The following is a 21,471-nucleotide window of genomic DNA, read 5'->3' as shown; positions in this document are numbered from 1 at the left end:
GAAAATAAAGCAAAGATTATGTCACGTGATTTTTCACTTACATTAAATTTTCTTTGCTTCTGTATAAGACACAAAGAAAGATCAGAGAAAAAGCCAAATAGTACACTGCTTGCTCTTTTTTCTTAGAAGTATACAATAGATAAGTGTTTGTTAATTTCTGAAAATAAGTATTACATTAAGTCAACTACAAAATAGAGAGAACTGGTAAAATATGGCTATTTCCCACAAAGAGCTCACAATCTAGTGGGGGCAATAAGAACAAGACATTAATCATAAACTTTTTAGAGAAAATTAAGTTCAATCCCTCAACTTATGGTGGGGGGAATTCCAGAGAGACTGGGCCCTAGGGTTCCTGAGCTAGCAGTGAGCAGGGCTGGCACCCAGCCTCTTAAATCCAGGGGCTCTCTTCCTCTAGTGTTACATTCAACAGTCTACACAATGCATTGCAGTAGTTCAGTTTCATAGAGAAATCGGGCTTTTGTTGGGTCTTAAAGGATTTACTAGTATCAGAGATTCTTATACTGAGGGTTGGGGATAGGGACCAAAAATGACTTCAGCAGATCTTGAATGCTTATGATCGCATGCAAAATTTTAAATATAATTGGGTTTTCTGGGAAAAGATTATAGCTTTGCTATCAAAGACTCAAAAGAGCTCTTGAAGGGGAAAAAAAGTAATAAGTAGAATTAAAAGTCAGAGAGCAATAAACAGCCAGATGTGAGAGGAAAAGATAAGTCACCAGTAAGTGCTGGGGTGGGGAGGAAGCTATGTTCCTTAGAAGGAGCCATATTATAAAGGATCTGCAGAGTCCAAAAGAGGAGGTTAGGATTAATCAGTTTGATTCTTCTACCAGTATAGTAATTCAGCACATGAATGACTACTTTGTAAGTAAGGGAAAGTGTTCTTAATGAATTAGTTATGAAAGAAACTTTGACCTACACATTTTTCACCCTGCAGCACCATGATTACTGACAGTTTTAAGAGAGTCATCTCTTCGTGTGTTTTGAATTTTTGCATTGCCCATCCAACACTGAAACATGCCTGGCCCTCTCAACCAAATTCATAGAATGACTAGAGACATTTTGGAGAGTTCCTTTATAAGGCCTGGGCCTGCCTGCGTGCACAACTGGGAACTATTCCTTCTTAAGTCTCATGGAGATAGTCGACATGTTGCAACCAGTTCCAGGACACATGCTGGTAGGTGAGCATTTCAGTACCATGTACTAGCCACTCGTTCAAATGTTTAGTAAATTAATGATTTTCCCCACCAACAGCTAATTTTTCACTTAGAAATGAGCTTCCTTGTTTAATTTGGAGGGCTTTCCTCCCACTGACCCGGACCCTGCCTTTGGCCAAGTTTTGGTTAATAGGGGGCTCTTCCAGAATGGCATGCCCTGACTACTGTGTTTGCTGACAAATGTCAATCACGGTATCTCCGAGCTGCCCCAGTGCACCAGCCATCATCTGAATCACACTTTCCCAGGAACGCCTTAGCATAGCATCTTTGTTCTGTTTTCAGATAAACAGATCCAATTCCTCAACAAACAGACTGCTACAGTCCTTTTGATAACAGTGTAATAATTCAAAACAAATGATTCTCAGCTTTGATGATAGCACTTTTATGGGTCATGAAGAATTCCTCCCACCAACATCTGTTTGATTTTATCTACTTGAACTTTATCCTCCAGTTGAAGATTTATAAGCTGAAATCATCCCAGCCTATTAAAGTCAAACTAATGTTTGAGCCCTAAGCGGAGAATGAAAGTGTTTTCTAGTCATCTACCTTTTGAAAAGCTATTGTGAGTAAAGAATATCAAAGGTCTGGGTGATTTTATACTTGGTGAACCTGAACCACGCTTCCAATAGCAGGGACTTTACAAATCCAATTTGTGCGTTTTAGGAAAAGTTATTTATAGAATCATTATTTTAAAAGACAACATGAACAATACAGAGGTTGTTTACATTAAAGCCTGTTTTCTTAGTAAAATTCCTATGGGTCAGGGAAACCCAATCCAGATTTTTCTCTCTTTTTTTTTCTCTGCCTTAATTTCCTTATTGACTACAAGTTTTTAAATGTCAGCTCAGATATACTTTAACCTTATCACCCCACACATAAAGGATGTGCAGAGATTTTAATTTGATGAAGGGAATGGCAAGGGTACAATAGACCGGGAGTCAGAGAAATCCTGAGTTCAGATCATAAATCCTTCATTAGCTAACTAATTCAGTCAATTAGATAGCCAGACTGGACACTATTAGCCATGTGTGTGTGTGTGTGTGTGTGTGTGTGTGTGTGTGTGTGTGTGTTAGGGTGGGGGGCATGCAGGCATGAAAGTGTTTCGCTGTCTGAAGGTTAAACTGTTTTTCTCTGTCATTTTCTCCCTATCATGTAGAGTAAAAGAAAAGAACACACGTCTCCCTGGCTTTATCTGTTTTTAACTTTATTCACTCTCTCTTCTTTGCTTACCTCCAGACTTTTGCATTGATTTATCTTCTCCCTCCTCTCTTCTCCTCACTGCTCTCTCTTCTTTAGTTTTTAGACTCTCCCTGGATTGATATGATGAGTAAGTGCTTAACAGGTTTCAAAAGTATTAGGTTGACATAATGGGTGAGTGATTCACAGATTTTTTAAACTAATTCATATATTTGATTTCAATTTAGACATATTTTAAATACAATTAGAAAAACAACTCTGAAAGCCCCTTTAAAAATATTAAATTTTCCTCTGTTCTAAAGATAAGGATATCATGGCCTAAGTAGTTAGCAATAAACCCAAAAATACAGGCAGATCATTTAATAGTTTATTCTATCAATAAATATTTATTTATCGAGCAACTGTTAGGTACCGAGAAAGCTACTCAATACTAGAAATATACTGCTAAAGAAACATAGGTCCTGTTCCTGACCCTATAAAACATATAGTCTATAGTGGGGGAGGGAGGTGGAAAGTTACCGACACTGCTATAGGAACTGACCACAACAACAAACGGAAGTGTGCTACCACAACAAGCACAGCAAGGAGAGCCATGCAGGTCTCTAAGTGGGAGATTTGACCTAGTGATTTTCCTGAAGAACTGAAGTTGGAGTTAACCAGGTAAAGAAAAAGAGAGTGTCCCAGGCCAGGGGGAAGCCAGTGCAAAGATCCCATGGCAGGAACACATAAGTGACTTTAAAAAAAAAATAAAAAGGTAGTTTCATTTGACCATAACAGAGAAAGGACAATGGGATAGTGTGAGGCTAGAGGGGTGAGTAGCAGACAGTCCGTGCAGTGCCTTATCGTTCTGATTAATATCCCCTCACCCCACATTTATCTGAAGATGACAAAAGAGTTTTATGCAGGGAGGTGGTCCGATTAGATTTACATTTTGAATGGGTCATCCCGCTATGGTCCGCACACTGAGTGATTACTCAGCCCAATTAGAATTCATGAGCCCAAGGAGGAGACAATGACATCCTAAGCTAGGGTGGAGGCAGCAGAGATGGAGATAAACTGGCAGATTTGAGATATCACAGGGGCAAAATCCATAGGATCAAGTGATGAATTGAACAGCGTGATTAAGGAGATGGAGGTGTAATGCCCGACTTTTTGGATTCTGAGCTGCAAAACTGGGTGGGTGCGTGTGCGGTTGGCTGAGATGGGAAACACTGAAAGATGACCGGTTCTGAGAGAAGATCATGAGTTCAGTCTCACATATGCTGATTTTGAGGTGTCTTTGAAACTTCCAAGAGAGAATGTCAAGTTTGTACAAGAACCAGATCTGGACTCTAAGACTTCTAGCTCTTTCCAGTCCGCTCCTACAGCTATTGCTCTGTGTCCCTTTGCCTTCTGGGGCTTTGGTCTGTTCATAGGCTGCAACATTCAGGATAAATGATGGGTAATAGGAGTTGGCTGATAATTAACTTTGGGACTTAGCGCTTGTACCAAAAATTCTTGAAAAATATTAAGAAGAAAACGTTAAATAGGTTTTATGTTTTGGAGATAATTTTGAGAAATTTTCTGCAGAACTTGACCTTAGTTTCCCTGTACATCAAAATAAAGATTTTTTCCCTCTATGTGGTATAAACATAGCTGTTAAAGACATAGAGATCATGTCCTTAAAGCTGTGTGCTTTTAAGACGCACTCGACACAGCATCAGTGTCTGGCTCTAATCACCAGACACATCTCTTATCACCTCTGTTGACCCCTTGCTATCTAGTATTTATTTGAAAAATATGAACATGTGTCATACTTAAAACTTAAATTCTCCTCACTTTGTTGAGGAAAGACCAATATATTCTGTCACAGATATAATTTTTCAGGAGGTCAGATATTATATATAAAATTCAGTTGCTCCTTAGAGCAAAATGAATTGGGCAGTCATGTGTGTATATATGTATGTATATGACTGCCTAATTCATTTTCCTCTAAGGAGCAACTGAGACTCTTTACACATATTAAATGTATTTTGACACCAGGAGGAGAAGATAACCCTGAAGATTAGCATAAGTTCTTATCACTGTTAATGTATCTAGCTCCCTTTGAGGAAACCTCTTGGGAAAAGCCCTGCCTTTCTATATTACAAGTGTGCTCATATAAATGTTTAGCTTAAAACAAATAAAAATTCCAGGGGCAAACATCATAGAGCAAGTTTATGATGACTGAAAGAATATAAAGAAAGGGATAAATTACACGAGAATAGTGTTCATCAGGGACCCAAACATACAACTAAAGCCAAAATCTTAAGGGTGCTTATGTTGATTTATTATTTTTCTTTCTTGTTACCTAAGAGCAATTTATTTAACCTCAATGTACTTCAGGTTTCCAAATTCTAAAGTGTAAACAACATTGTGGTCATCAGCTCAGCCAACCACATCACATTTATTTTAAATTCCCCTTCTCCATGCACTTTTGTACAAAGACAGGAAGCTTTGGAATGCATCAGCAGTGACCAAGAAGGAAAAGCAACCCCCTTCCTAGGGAAGTACTTTTGCAAGCTTACCGTCTTTGGGATGCTTGAGAAGAAGGCTCCCAGCTCTCAAAATTGTTTACTTTTAAAACAAAATTTAGTCCCGGTTTCTTGAAGATTTAATTTGGTCCGAGTTCTGGCTCACTTGGATTAGGCTCATATGGGGTTAGTGTGGCCATTTCTCAATCGTGCGGCCGCATACTCTGCAGACACTTGCCCTGCCCAGACACTTAACGAGGGCTACGAAATGTTCTGGGCCGCAGGGACGATCTCAAACAGTGAGCTCGACGCCCATTTGATGTGGATACGTAAGATCAACTCGAAAGATCAAATTTATCTAATAAGCATTCAAAGTAGCAGTACTTTTTTAAAAATATATTTTATTGGTTTTTTACAGAGAGGAAGTGAGAGGGATAGAGAGTTAGAAACATGGATGAGAGAGAAACATCGATCAGCTGCCTCCTGCACACTCCCTACTGGGATGTGGCCGCAACCAAGGTACATGCCCTTGACCGGAATCGAACCTGGGATCCTTCAGTCCACAGGCCGACACTCTATCCACTGAACCAAACCAGCTAGGGCCAAAGTAACAGAGCTTTAAGTGGCACTTTTTGCTTCTTGCCTTCCTATTTTTTTCTAGCCTGCATTAAACTAAAATCATTGTATGCTCTTATTAAAAAAAAAGGTTTAGTGTAAGCTCTCTGTGAGTCTATTTGGTGTGTGACATTTACCATGTCAACATACTTAAAGAACTCACTCACTAAGCACTGAACTTAACAGCTTTGAAGAAACTTAAAAACAGTCCTCTTCAGAAGCCATAAGAATTCTTGCTTATACTTATTTATTTCCATGTGGTTTGGCTTAAAAGTTTACTGCTGTCTAGTATTTGCATCCCTGAGCTCTTAGCAATGAACTAAGCTACCTTATTAATGCCTCAAGGAAGCTTTTAACTGGTCTTGAAACTTCAAGTCTGTATGAATTTTGTGTTTGCTTTGTGTTTTTTCTATTCTAATTCATTTCCCAATTACAGTTGACATACAATATGATATTAGTTCTGTGTGTTTGTCATGTATGTAAACATTTATAAGAATTTTTATAAAGCATCTAGTTATATGTTGTATATCAGTTGTAATTTTTGCTAGAAGATGGGAGAGATGAAATGAGAAATATAAGGAAGGGAAGAAGGAATTTTTAGAGTGAAAGCAGGTGATAATATTAAAGGTTTGGTTTTTTAGGGCTCCCTGTGGCCCTTTTTATCATAGATATTTTGATTTGAAGTCTTACTTCTCACAATAAATTCTCAAACCAACACCTTGTGACTAACCAAAAAAGTAGACTTTATTTTTGAGCTTTTCTTTAATCTTGCTTCAGCAAGGTCATCATGAAGATCATCTGAAAGGCATAGGCTCTTTACATCCAAGAAGAATGCAGTTGACTCACCAATTCCATTTTTTTCTGAGTGGTCATTCCAGTCCCTGTGACAGGTTTGCAAGAAACTATCAGCTCACTGTACTTAACATATACAATAATTAAAATGCTGCACAATGGACTGAGATTAAGGAGGCAATCCATGGCTTTGAAACAAAATTGTTTTCCTTGAAAAATTATCTTGGCCTCTTGGAATTTGAACTCATGATGTTGGTCTCAAAGATAGTATTTTCTAACCACGTGAGCAGTTCAGATTAAATAATTAAAATATTCGCCCAGTCTCAAACAAGTATATGAGTGTGTGTGTGTGTGTGTGTGTGTGTGTGTCTAAATATGCAAATTTTTTAAATTCTTATATTTAAAAGGATTGTCTGGTCAAATTCTTTTACTTTTGAAGATTTTTCACTGCCGAAATTATTGCAACAATGACAATAACAAAAGAGAGGAGCAGAATTGCTCTTTTGATATAATTACTCTTTCATTCATGCTCTCTCATGTCCTGTGGATTTGCCTTAAGTCTGCTAGACTGGTGAGGCCTAATGTCTAAATGAGATACATAAAAAACAAAGACACACAGTCACATGTTACATGGCCCTCACTTCAAACCTTTGGAACAAGATAAAAGAGGGTTTTTTTCTTTTTAAAGGTATAATTCATTTAAAAACCAAAGTCTAAAAGAAAGGTATTCATTATTTAGTATAGAGTAATATTACAAATTTCTGAAGTTAAAAGAATCTGTATTAACTGTACCCTCAACAAGCAGAGAAATTGCAGGGCATGGTCTGAAACAGTATGAGGTCCTATATATAATAAAAATTCCATTAAGATGCTTTAGACCAAAATTTGAAATAGTATCCTTCATCATCTGAACTAACAATCTGGTTTCTAGGAGGTTGCATGGATAAAAAAAAAAATACATAATGACAGTGATAAATAACACGAATGTGTGGGACTAATATCCTATATGGAGCAGCATAAACCAACATCATTTAGAGGTTTGCAAACCTTATAACTCTACCCAAGCATGCTTCATTTGTCAGCTCAGAGTGGCTAAAAGTTCCTGTGCATTTTTCTTATCTACATGCTATTCTTAAGTATAATATTTTTACTACATATGCAGTATATATAGTAAAATTATATAATTAATTGAATTATCATTTTATTCAAACACTCCACTCATGAAGCAGCTTTATTCATTATTTTAAATTATCCATTAACATTTTCCAGAAGAATTTCTGAATTTCACAGGATATTATATTTAAATCAGAAGTTGTTAGATGTTTTGCATCTGTCCAGGATATTACTTTACCAAGGCAACACTGTAGCAAAACTGGGCTTCAAGTCAAGAGACCTGAGCCCTAGGAATTCCTTGGCCATTTACTGCTTGCATAATCTTTGAGTTTATGTAAAGCCCAATAAATGACATCCCCATAGTCTACAAGAGTTCTGAACTGATTGAAAAAGAGTTATAAACTTCAGAAAGAACAAGGGCAAAAATACCACTTTACTACTTATAATATTTATACTAGAGGCCTGGTGCATGAAATTTGTGCACTTGGGTGCCGGTGACCAATTCCAGCATGTCATAATTTCAAGAGTTTCATCAAAAGGTTGATGAGACTTGAGGACTCAACAGGGTTGAGTCACACATGTAGTCACCATCTGGGAACTGCTAAAGGCATTTCCCCAAACCTGAATAGGAAACTGACTGTGGCTGCCAGACAGCTAAAGGGCATCTTAATCTACATGTTATTGCCTCCTACTGGCCAAACACCTGAACAGCCGTAGGCTATTCCCCAAACTGACAATGCTTCTGTACCCTTTGAAGTGTATTGTCTCCACCTTGCCTTAAGACAAATTGTGTTAATAAAAGCAAGGGTCCTAGACAAGGAGGGAGTCTTCAGTTCCTTTAGCTGAAGGTCCTCTGACCCCCAATGCCTTTCAAAATTATATCTCATCTCCGGACTTTTATTAGCCTCTGGATTCCTATGTCATCTATGTACAACCTTTTCCAGATTCCTGAACCCTTCTTGATGCTGGGACAAGAACCCCGGCACTCAGGGGGGTCCCTCAGCCCAGCCTACACCCTCTCACAGTCCAGGAGCCTCCGAGGGATGTCCAACTGCCAGCTTAGGCCCGTGGGGAGTGGGCCTAAGCCAATAGTCAGACATCCTTAGCGCTGCCGCATTGAGTGTCTGCCCCCAGTGGTCAGTGCATGACATAGCAACTGGTCAGTCTGCTGTTTGGTTGATTTGCATATTAGTATTTTATTATATAGGATGAGAGACTATGACATATAACTGCAGACAAAGAAAGAGAGGTTCCCCTCATCCCCACCCACTATGGTGGCAGAGCTGGAATCCAAGGCCAAGTGTCAGGCTCAAGAGCCTCTGATCTAAACTGTTATATCACACTGCTTCTCTATATTCAAATACGCAGGAGTTAGTGAAGGAACAAACGCATAAGAAGGAGAAGGATATTGTTAAGTGTTAGAACTTTCTATTTTACTTTTCACTGTTTTTTTTTTTTTCTCAATCCCTCCCCCATCCCCACCCCTTTTTTTCCCTCTCCTGGGCATTTTAGAATGGGCAAAAGACCGTTGGTGAGAATTAATAAATATATAAAAATACATATTTGCAGTTTTGGTATATATGGCTGCACTCATTAAAAGTTGATATTTCCCTTTGATTTATTTGATTGCCAAATAATGCTTTGTGCGACTGTGAGGTCTGAACAAATAACTCAAGACAAATTATTTCCATTTTTAAATGACTAAGAAAAGTTCTGACCAAATTGTATACTATATGTAAATATATTTACAATGTTGCCATTGGGCTCCTGTGCGGAGAGCATATTCTGTGTATTAAACTGGATTTAATTCAACAATAAACTCCAGAGTCTATGTCCAGGACACTGTACTGGGCAAAGAGATCACAAGGACACATTCTCTGTCTTCAATTTGCTCAGTCTTGTTTGTAAAATATATGAGTGTTTAGAGAAATATCTAACTTTATGGCACCAGTTACATACTAATTGATGTTTGAAAATTAAAACGTATTTTCTTATTAACTAAAATTATAATTTCAAAAATTCTTATTTCTATCTCATCGTTATTTGCAAGAGCTGTATAGACACCCCTGTAGCCACCAATCTCTTAATGTGTAATTAATGACCTGTAAAATATTTTAAATCACTAGGGAAGCCGACTGTTCAAAGGGGACCAGTTTTACAACAGCCATAATCACTCCCCTTTAATTGATGAGCAGCATGGAACAGCGGGAGCCCAGCAGGAGGTAGGAAATCGGTACTGTCATCGAACTTGGCACTCAGCTTTGCTGGACACCCATTTCCTCACCTGAAAAGTGAGAGGGTTTGACAATCTGATCTCTCTCTTGTCAAGTAGACAGACTGCCTTGAACATTTGAATTTTTATATACCATCTTTTCTTAAAGCAAGGCACACCTGTATTCCTGGTATTTTCAGATTTTCTGTACTTGATTTTCAGATCTTTACTGCGATGAGTTTATATTTCTCTTGCACCCCCCCACTCCAACTCCCCACATCCATCCTCATTTTAATGCTTTCTACTACACTATTTCTACAGCCAGAAATTTCCAGTAAATCATAGTTTTTCCTTTGAAATTCTGAGCCACTAATATAAAATATTATAGGAACCACTTATCTGTAGAATCCAGGGGTAGGATTTAAAATGAAATGTGCACTTTAAGTCAAGATATGCAAATTAGAAAAGTGAAAAAGAATAATAAGCAATTAGAGAAACTATGAATAACCTTTTCATTGTATCTAAAAACTAAATTCTAACCGTGACAACAGTGTTAACGCAATCTCTAAAACTTGAAGAAGTTAGCATTTTGGTTGATAGTGAAACACAGCTGGCATCTACATTGCTACATCTGCTCTTGCCTGGACCATCCATTAGCTCCCAAAGGTCTTCCTGCTCCAAATTGTACCAGTTCAAAGTCAATTCTCAACAAAGAAGCCACAGTTTCTTTTAAAAACATACGTCAGCTCATGTCACTTTACCGAATGGCTCCCCATTTGATTCAGGATGAAAGTCAAAGTAGTGGCAAAACACTGTAGATTCAGGAGGACAAGCTCCCAGGACACCCATGACCTTTTTCCTCCCCTTCGTCCTTGCCCACTCCGCGACCCAGGCATCAGCATCCTTTCTGCTCCTCAGAAAAAGCTGGACACATGCCCTCCTAGGACATTCGCAGTCCTTGTCAGCTCTGTCTGGAAAATTCTTCCTCTCAAAAACTACAGGGCTCACTCTCTTAGCATATCACGACCTTCCCAAAGTCAATTACATCATTTCAACGACTCATTCTGATGACCTGTTTGAAATTTCATCCTCATTCCTGCCCAGCACTCCTCATCTCCCTAATCCTGATCTATTCTCTTTTCTCTTTTTTTGTCCTATAATACTTTTCATCACATTATTTACCATGTCTCTTGTTTATTTTCTGCCCCTACTCCCATCCTGTATTAGAATATAGGCACCTCAAGATCAGAAATCTTTGTTTGGTTCCCTGCTGGGTTATCCCTAAAACAGGGCCACGCACATAATATGTGCTCAATATGTTTAATGCATGAGTGTCACTCCTGAGTCCTCCTGCTGGCAGCTGTCCTGTCTTGCTTTTTCAACCTGTATCTGCCACCGCTCACATCTCTCTGGAACCGTGGACTGCAGCCTCCCTCACCCAGGCTCGCTGTGGGAAGCCAGGTCTTCACTCCCAGGTCTTCGTCCACATCACATCACATTCCCTCCAGGCTGGGTAAAGTTTCACACGTTGCTAAGGGTGGAGGCTAGCTGGGAAGGTCACAGCAGAATAAAGGTGGAACGTCCAAATAGTATGTTTTATGGGCCTGTCTCTATAGTCCAGTGATGGCGAACCTATGACACGCGTGTCAGAGGTGACACGCGAACTCATTGTTTTGCTTGATTTTTCTTGGTTAAATGGCATTTAAGTATATAAAATAAATATCAAAAATATAAGTCTTTGTTTTGCTATGGTTGCAAATATCAAGACATTTCTATATGTGACACGGCATCAGAGTTAAGTTAGGGTTTTTCAAAATGCTGACACGCCAAGCTCAAAAGGTTCGCCATCACTGCTATAGTCCAAAGGACCATCTCTATGAGCTAAAAATCTTAACTCACTAAAAAGTGGGCTCTCAGTAGACATGTCCCAGTACTTACCATTGCACACCTGTCCTCAGGACCTCCGTCCACAGAGAGAGGGCCACTTCAGATCTCCATAGCCCAATTCTTCCCTAGCTTCCTTCAGGCAACTCTCACCCCTACCTCCAGGATGTCTTCTTTTCCTAGCTATGCTCCTCCTCCCACTACTAGACAATCTATGGGACAAAATAAACCTTGAAGGTACATCCTGAACATCCAGCATTGGCCTGAGCGTACTCATGCCAGTTTGCTCCAACGTTTCCTGGTGAGGCGCACAGTGAGGGTTCTCCCTGCTCATCCTGCCAGTGGCATGAATCAAGCACCTGAAGGTGAGTGTGCACCCATGCACAGACACCCCCACAGACACACACCACCCAAAAGACACACTCATGCTCTGAAATAGTGGTCTATATTAAGGAAGAAGAAGTCCCTAAATTCAAAATACTCTAAGCACGCTCTCCCCATAAAGGTAACAAGGTTTCTTCTCCCCTTGCTTGCCTCCATTTCCAGGCTATATTTGTCATGTACAGGGTGTTCCAAAAAATGTATACATACTTTGAGTAATTATAAAGGCAGTGTTTATTAAAATATATTTCATTTTCAAATGTAATACAATCTGCAGATATTTTGGGGGGACACCCCATCCATGAGAGCAAACAGGGACCCAACAATTACATTGATGGTTATACAAAGACTCAACCAAAATTCCAAATACATCTGTAAGTACAAGGAAGGCCATATGCACATTTATAATTCTCTGAAGAAAACCAAGATCTATGAAGTCAGAATTGGGTAAAGAAAAGTTATCGTTTCAAACTTATACAGAACGTCTCCCATGAAACTGGGAGGCTTAACTAATTTAACTTGAACAATCTGAGAGAAACCTTAACAAAGGAAAGAGGTAGGCAAGGAATCAGAGGGCCCTGAGAGGCGTGGAGTGCACTGGAGCAGGCAACCAAATATAAAAGTGTCTGGCTGGCCAGAAGGAAGAGAGAAGGCAGCCTTGGAGAACCTGACAGTCGAGTGAGTTTCAAATTAAAAGACCAGGCAACATGAATGATTTCGAAACCAAACTACATCTGAGGTTGTCATCACTAATACTCACAGTTATACTCCAATTAGAAGGGCTAAATCCAGGCATAATATATAGGGCAGTTTTCTATCATCATAATGTACATGCTTAAAGAATTAGGAAATAAAATAAAATGGTACCTAAGCATGGAGAAAGATCTGTCTCTAATTAAGATGGCTGACTACAGTAGTTGCAAAAACCTAAGAAGAAAGAGTACAAAACAGAAAAGTAATTTTCTCCAATGAGCAAAATTTATAAAATTACAAATGGCAATCACACACACACACACACACACACACACACACGTGTGTGTGTGTGTGTGTGTGTGTGCACATTTATAGATCACTTGTTGACTTGTTATATTAAAATACAAAATAACCAGATTCCAAAATTTCACAGTTGGGGGTCATCTCTTTCATCAGCTTGTGTTGCAGTTAAATAATTCCAGTCCAGAGAAGCTGTACAGGTAGGTTGCTGCTATTCACACATCCTTAAGATTCTGGGCTCATGGATTATGTTTTGTAAATCAGTTAACTTACTAGCCAGAGATTAAGGGAAATTCTGCTAAGGCCTAAAAGTTGACTTAGAGCATTAAGAAGGATTACTGTTTAGCTGTGGAGAAGCTGAAGCACTAGGATAGCATGTTTACGCAGTGCTGTAGATCACAATTAATCCAAAATTGGTACAAAAGATCAACAGCAGCCCCTTCTGCATGCCAACTTGGCTTAGCCCTAAAACTCACAACTTACCATAGGGCGCTCAGTGAGCGAAGTTCCCTTCTGCCTGTTCTGAGAGGCATAATGCTTTCAGAGAAGAACACGCATTTGAACTGTTTAGTTTATGGGTCCTTTGCTTTGAGAAAATAAAGGCATAAGACAGCCCTGCAGATGTCTGTTTACCTTTTGTCAATGTAGCAAATCGATTAAAACTCCTGGGCTACTATTATCACTGAACAACACCAAATGTCATTATCTACCTGATACAAAAGTCATACTATTTGTAGAAGTGTTATTATTTTATGTTACATTAGCAAAGTATATCACAAAAGACATGAACTTTCATTTTTTATTGTTCAATTACAGTTGGCATACAATGTTATATTAGTTTCAGGTGCACAGCATAATGGTTAGACATTTATATAGCTTATGAAGGATCCCCACAATAAGTCTAGAGTCCCACCTGGCAACATACATACTTATCACAATATTATTGACTATATTCCCTATGCTGTACTTTACATACTGTGACCATTTTTGAACCACCAAGTTGTACTTTTCGATTCCTTTACATTTTCACACAGTTCCCAAAACTCTCCTGCATTTGGCAACCATCAGTTTGTTCTCTGTATCTATTGGTTTATTTCTGTTTTGTTTGCTCATTTATTTTATTTTTTAGATTCCACATATCCTATCTAATAAAAGAGAAACATGGTAATTGGCATACGACAGCTACCCTTCCCATTGGCTAATTAGGGTAATATGCAAATTAACTGTCAGCAAATTAACAGCAGCCAGGCAGCTTGAAACTAACATGAGGCTTTCTTGCTGCAGTGACGGAGGACTCCAACGTTCCCTGCCTGCCGCTGCAGGCCTCTGAGGTGCAAGCAACTATGTAACAAACGTAGAAGCTAAACAAAATCCCAGAAACCTGCCGGGCTTCAGCCAGCAGGATCACAACATTGTAAGCAAAGGCCAGAAACCTACTTTCAGCAGTGGAGGCTTAAGAGCTGAAGCCAAGCCTCAAAGCTAAAGCTGGCCCAGAATAAAAAAAGAAAAAAAAGAAAGAAAGGAGCAGTTGGGAGCTTTAGTCACCCCCAGGCTGAAAACAGCCCTCAGCTCCTCACCCAGACTGGCCAGGCACCCCAGTGGGGACCCCCACCCTGAAGGGTGTGTGACCAGCTGCAAACAGCCATCATCCCCTCACCCAGGCTGGCCAGGCACCCCAGTGGGGACCCCCACCCTGATCCAGGACACCCTTCAGGGCAAACCAGCCAGCACCCACCCATGCACCAGGCCTCTATTCTATATAGTAAAAGGGTAATATGCCTCCTGGCACTGGGATCAGGGTGACAGGGGGCAGCGCCCAAATCCCCTGATCACCCTGCGGCTCTGTGTGTGATAGGATGCGGCGCCCCAACCTCCCTCCCCCACGGGCCCTGCTCTGTGTGTGACAGGGTAGAGCCATAACCTCCCCATCGGCCCTGCCCTGAGTGTGAGAGTGGCGGCACCCCAACCCCCCTGATGGGCCCTGCTCTGTGAGTGAGAGGGGGAAATGCCCCAACCCCCTGATTGGCACTGCTCTGTGCATGATAGGAGGTGGCACCGCAACCTCCCCATCGACCCTGCCTTGAGTGTGACAGGGGATGGTGCCCCAACCCCCCAATCGGCCCTACCCTGAGCGTGACTGAGGGTGGAATCACAACCTCCCGATCGCCCTGCTCTGTGTATGATAGGGGGCAGCACCCCAACTCCCCAATCGGCCCTGCTCTGAGCCCGACCAGGTGCTGCACCTAGGGATTGGGCCTGCCCTCTGCCACCTGGGAGCAGGCCTAAGCTAGTAGGTCGTTATCTCCCAAGGGGTCCCAGACTGCGAGAGGGCACAGGCCAGGCTGAGGGACCCCCCTCCCACCCGAGTGCACAAATTTTTGTGCACCGGGCCTCTAGTAAGTAATATAATATCGTATTTGTCTTTTTCTGTCTGACTTACTTCACTTAGCATAATACCCTCTAGGTCCAACCATGCTGTTGCAAATGGTAGGAAGATTTTATTTTTTTATGGCCAAATAATATTTAATTGTATATACATACCACCTCTTCTCTATTCCTTCATCTATTGATTGGCCCTTGGGTTGCTTCCTTATCTTACTAATATTAAATAATGCTGCAATGAACACAAGGATGCATATATCCTTTTTAAATTACTATTTCAGATTTCTTTGGATATATACCCAACAGTGTGGTTGCTGGGTCATATGGCAGTTCTATTTTTAGTTTTTTAATGAATTTCCATACTGTTTCCCAAAGTGATTGCACCAATTTGCAATCCCGCCATCAGGGAACCAGGGTTTGCTTTTCTCCCCATCACTTGCTGCTTGTTGATTTATTGATGATAGCCATTCTGATAGGTGCGAGGTAATATCTAATTGTGATTTTAATTTGCATTTCTCTGATGATTAGTGATGTTGAGCATCTTTTCAATGTCTATTGGCCATCTGCATGTCCTCTTTGGAGAAATGCCTATCTAGGTCCTCTCCCCATTTTTTAATCAAATTTTTTGTGTTAAGTCACATACGTTTTTATTGAAGTTTAAATATTAACCCCTTATCAGATGCATCATTGGTGAATATCTTCTGTCATTCAGAAGGTGGTCTTTTGGTTTTGTTGAGATTTCATATACTGTGCAAGAACATTTTAGTTTGATGTAATTCCATCTGTTTATTGTTTCTTTTGTCTCCCTTGCCCAAGGAGAAAAATCAGAAAATATATTACTAACAGCAATGTCAAAGAGTTTACTGCCTAACTTTCTTCTAAGAGTTTTACAGTTTCAGGTTTTACCTTTAAGTCTTTATTCCATTTTGAGTTTACTTTTTATATGGAATAAGAAAGTGGTCAGTTTTTGTCTGTAGGTTTTGTTTTTATTTGTTTGTTTTTGCACATATCTGTCCAGTCTTTCCAACACTATTTATTGAATTTAATGTGTTTACCACATTGTATATTCTTGCTTTTTTGTTATAGATTCATTGGCCATATAGACATGGGTTTATTTCTGGGCTCTCTATTCTGTTGCATTGAACTATGTGTCTGTTTTTTGTTGTTGTTTTTTAAAATATATTTTATTGATTTTTCACAGAGAGGAAGGGAGAGAGACAGAGTGTTAGAAATATTGATGAGAGAGAAACATCGATAAGCTGCCTCCTGCACATCTACTGGGGATATGCCCACAACCCAGGTACATGCCCTTGACTGGAATCGAACCTGGGACCCTCCAATCCGCAGGCCTACGCTCTATTCACTGAGCCAAACCGGTTTCAGCTATGTGTCTGTTTTTAAGCAAGTACCATGTTGATTTGATGTAATATAGTTTGATATCATATACACCCTTCCTTGGCTCAGTGGAGCCATCTCCTCCAGGAGCTGGGGCCAGGCTCAGGGTCTGGCTCCCGCTCCCTGCCCTGGGTCTCACAGGACCACAGTGGTCTCCACCTGGAAACCGAATCCTCCCCAACAAACGCTCCCTCATCCTTGGAGACAGAACCATCTAGAAACTCACTTCCCCCCAGAAATCCCCAAGTCAATGGCACAGCCCTGCCCACCAGCCTCTTCACATGTGAATCCCAGCACTCCCCACTGGTGGAGACAGGCCAATGGGTGGACAAATGGGTTAAGTGTCATATCCGCACACATGGCCAAATGCTCCACGTGGCCATAAACAGCATCTGCCTGGACCTTGCTCAGAGCTAGTGTGAAGAACTGTGGCTGGTGTGGCTCAGTGGTTGAGTGTTGACCTATGAACCAGGAGGTCACAGTTCAATTCCTGGGTTTGGGGCTCTGTCCCCAGTAGGGAGCATGCAGAAGGCAGCCCATCACTAATTCTCTCTCATCATTGATGTTTCTCTCTCCCTCTCCCTCTCCCTTCTTCTCCAAAGTTAATTTAAACATATATATCTGGCATAAAGTAAGCACTCAATAAACAGTTGTCAAAAAAAGCAGAAAAGCATAAAAAACATTTCATTGTTGGATAGGATTTACGTATAGATTAGTCTCCCCTTATCCACAGGGTATATATTTCAAAAACCATCGTGGATGCCTGAACCCATGGATAACACCAAACTCAAAACTGAACTCATCTGCTCCTCAAAATCCAAACCTCCTCTTTGTCCCCTCCCTCTCCTTCCCTCTTCCTCGTCCTTTCTTTCTCCTCCTCTACTATTCTGTTATGGGTTATCTAGCCCAAGTGATTCGGAACTTGTAAAATTCCATCTGCCTTATAAACAAACAAAGAAAAGAAAAACTTTTCCCGCCACCTTCCTCTTTGACCTAAGTTGAAATTCCCTTTATGTTACTACATTGAATCAGACATAACTCCCATTTTCAGATACAGACATATTTACAGATGCCTGCTGGGTAGTAAAGAACACCATTTCCAGAAGTTCATCATCAAGTGGGATTTATAAAATAGGAAGTCATTGGATGGGTTTATCAATCTAGTAAAACGAATTAGTACAAGTATTTGTATCTTCATTTTAAAGCTGATGAATCTGAGTCCCAGAAAAGTACCATGATTTACCCAACATGCAACAACTGTACATTTACAGACCCAATCCAGCAAGTATTATCTTTCTGCTCTACCCTCCTCTCAACCCTTGGTCTCATATTTTTAAGAAAAAAAAATTAGTATGAAATCATTCTTCTGGTACCCATGAGAGAAGACCAGCTGCTGGACTTTCCCTATAAGTGCACCAGCATTAAAATATTAGCAAGATTTATTAGGCTGCATGTTCAGGACTCGTGGAAGACTTTAAGAGCTGGGGTCCAGGGTTTTTAATGGGAAAGGCAAAGGGAACACAGGTCAGGCCAAAGAAGACCAAACTTTTAAGTCTCAGGAAAGTTCTCTGTGCAGCTTCGAGCCAATTAGAGCAAGCTGGAAAGCCAGGTGTGAGAAAATGAGATAGAAACAAGCGTATGAGGGGCTTAAGGAGTAGGTCATGGCTCAACACAACTGAGACCCGTTTACCCTTCCAAGGGATACCCTCAGGACATCACTTGAGGTGGCTTCATATCCCCCCGGCACATGTCATCAGAGCGATTCCGAAATCACTGTCATTAGCAATGAATGTATTAAATAATCTTCAGAATTCACTGCGTCCTAAAAAATATTAAAATTCCATAAAAGCAAATCTCTGAATAGCATATATCTAACTCCTTTTTTATCAATTTCCCCAAAGCAAAATTCCATATATCCGGTGGTCTACAGATGATATGCGTGCTATTGAAAAAAATCTATGATTTTGCAAGTATGTAATCATCCTAAACCATTGCTTTGTTATGAAGATCCTGTTTTCAGGAATTGGAAATGTATCTAACATTCTCTAAATCAAATAGTATGTCCTGTTCATGAACCTTACACCTGCCTCTCTACTGCCTGTCCTGCCATAGCTTCTGTTCAAAACTGATTTATTACCACATATAGTTTGTACTCTTTGCTGCATCAATTAAACAAAAGTATTTACTAACCACTATCCATTTTCTTCCAGCACAACCTGCTTTATAAACTTTTTCTAAGTAATATCCATACACGAATATACTAATTTTAAAAATCAGGCCTCCCAACGATCGTTTTTCATGGTTTCCATAAACCCAATTATTCTGAAAAATCTACATATTTTTTACCACTTCTCCTCCCAAGATTCTTAGCACTGAGACAAAATTTTTATTATTGCTGTAAATTCTTTTCCTGAAAATTGTGATTAAGAAACTTGAGCTCTGGAGACAGACAGCTTAGATGCAGATCCCGGCCCATCACCTAATAGCTCTGTGAACCCGGCTTCTTGGCCACCCTGAAGGTCTGTCTTTGTAAACCAAGGATAAAACATAATACTGCCAACCATAGGGCTGTTATGCGGATTAAATCAGACAATGTGCGTAGAGCACTTAGAATATGACTGCAGATAGTAAACACTGATTAGAGGTGATACTCAGCAGCCGCCGTAGCTGTAGTAATTGTCATAGAGAGGACTTTGGAATGAGGTGACTCCTGGTCCCAGGCCCTGTCTCAAATTAGTGTTGACATCTTTGACAATATTACTTAATGTATCTGAATCTCATTTTATTATATTAAAATTGAAATGATAGTACCATAATTAAGTTATTTAAAAGGTTATATAAGCTGATATGTCTTAACACAGTGTCTGGCATACTATAAACGTTTTACAAATAATAATCATTATTGTTTTAGAGTATTCCCAAGTAAAGATTAAGAGAGCTCACTTTAATGAAAAATAATTCAATTCAACAAATACTTATTCTACTGTGTGATGCTCTGTTCTCCAAAATAAGGCCTACTGCCAACACCTGTGATGTGTTCTGCTGTCTGCTCAACCCTGGGCCCCTTTCACACGCTATTTCATTTCCCGAAAGCTGCTCCCTTCTCACTATCTGCTCCCTAGCTGTCTAGTCCATTTGCCCAGCTAACTCTTACTCCCATTTTTAACTACAAGCTTTAAAGTAACTTCTGAAAGTGACTTAGTAATCTGGAAGAAGTTCTCAAGTTCCAAAAAGGAGCACAGTCTGGCTGAGACCTTGACCATGCCCCCACCTAGGTTAGACGCCTTTGCCACATGCCTCCCCTCCCCCTAACATGGCCCCTTGTACTCCCATTCACCAGTCATTCCATTTGTCATTACTTTCCTATCTGTGCCTACTCTGCTAAGCTAACAGTTCAAGAGAGATAAGGACCTCATCTGAATTGTGGGCTACTGTAACCTCAGGTATAACAATGCAAAGTAGGACTTTATACTTTTAAAGTGAATACATAAGTAAAAGATGAAAGCTACGATAAATATTCAAAGAGGTTATAACAAAGTTCGAAGGCGGTTTGAAAGAAGGAAAGATTCTACCCACATGAGACTGTTATGTAGAGAAATTTACAGGAGAAAAGGCATTTAAGAATGGTAAATGGGATTTTGGTATGTCGATAGTGAAGGAGGTAATCTAGGTAGGGGGAACAGCATTTTCAGAATCTCAGAGAAACTCTTCAATAAATAGCACCTCACTTCTCCACCCAGGTTGTGAACAAGCTGAAAAATAAAACAAACTAAAATACAGACTTTACTATTGGTAGGTGTCATGTTGAAGGATGCAGCTTAGTTCAAGAGCCAAATGCACGTGCTAATGGAATCCTGGAGGCAACCAGGCTGATCAACCAGTGTCACAACCCCCAAACCTGTGCCCTGGCACAGCAAGAGCCCAATTCAGCAGCGAGGTCCCATCATGGGAATGGCAGAGATATGCCAAGAATTCCCGATCCTTTCCCAAATGCATCCACCAGAAAACGTTACTCCATTTTCCCAGAGTTAGGGAAGCATGAGACAGAAAAGGACTAATATTGTGCTGAGGGAAAATCTCTCCTCATAGAAACCAGGAGTAAAGGAAGGAATTTTTCTACAGTAAGAACTACCAAAATGTGTAGTGGAAATGATCATGAAGTCTAACTTGTTGGAGTTCCGGACATTTGAAAGGACATAGTGGGGATGAGGGTGAAAGCTTCTGATACAATGAAATATTTCTACATAATTTCTTAGGCAAGATGTAGCCACTTAGAAGTTTGTAGGAAGTGTATTATAATATAATGGGAGCTTCTCAGAGTGACAATGACAGTATATTGCAACACTGAACACTTCAGCATAGAGCTAACCTGCCTAGGTTTTTCATTTTTCTTTTTTCTTGTTGTTGTGTTTTGGTTGTTGTTTTTTTGTCTGCCAAAGAAATGTATAGCTCAGTAGAAAAAGCGCTAACTTGCATTTAAACAAATCTGCATTCAGTTTTTATGCTGTCACTAATTTGTTCTGAAATTTTGGATAAGCTACTGTCATTCGGAGACGCCATTTTTATCATCATTATATCTACACTAGAGGCCCACTGCAGGAAATTCATGCAAGAGTAGGCCATCTTTCCCCTAGCTGCCGGCACTGGCTTCCCTCCAGCACCCAGGACCCGGGCTTCCCTTGCAGCCCCAGGTTCGTCCGGAAGGTCGTCTGGAAGGACGTCCGGTCTAATTAGCATATTATGCTTTTATTATTATAGATTGCTAGGTTGAGATTAAAGG

Source organism: Myotis nattereri (assembly GCF_964212035.1).
Source record: "Myotis nattereri genome assembly, chromosome: 1".
NCBI lineage: Eukaryota > Metazoa > Chordata > Mammalia > Chiroptera > Vespertilionidae > Myotis > Myotis nattereri.
Note: the sequence above shows the minus strand (reverse complement) of the source record.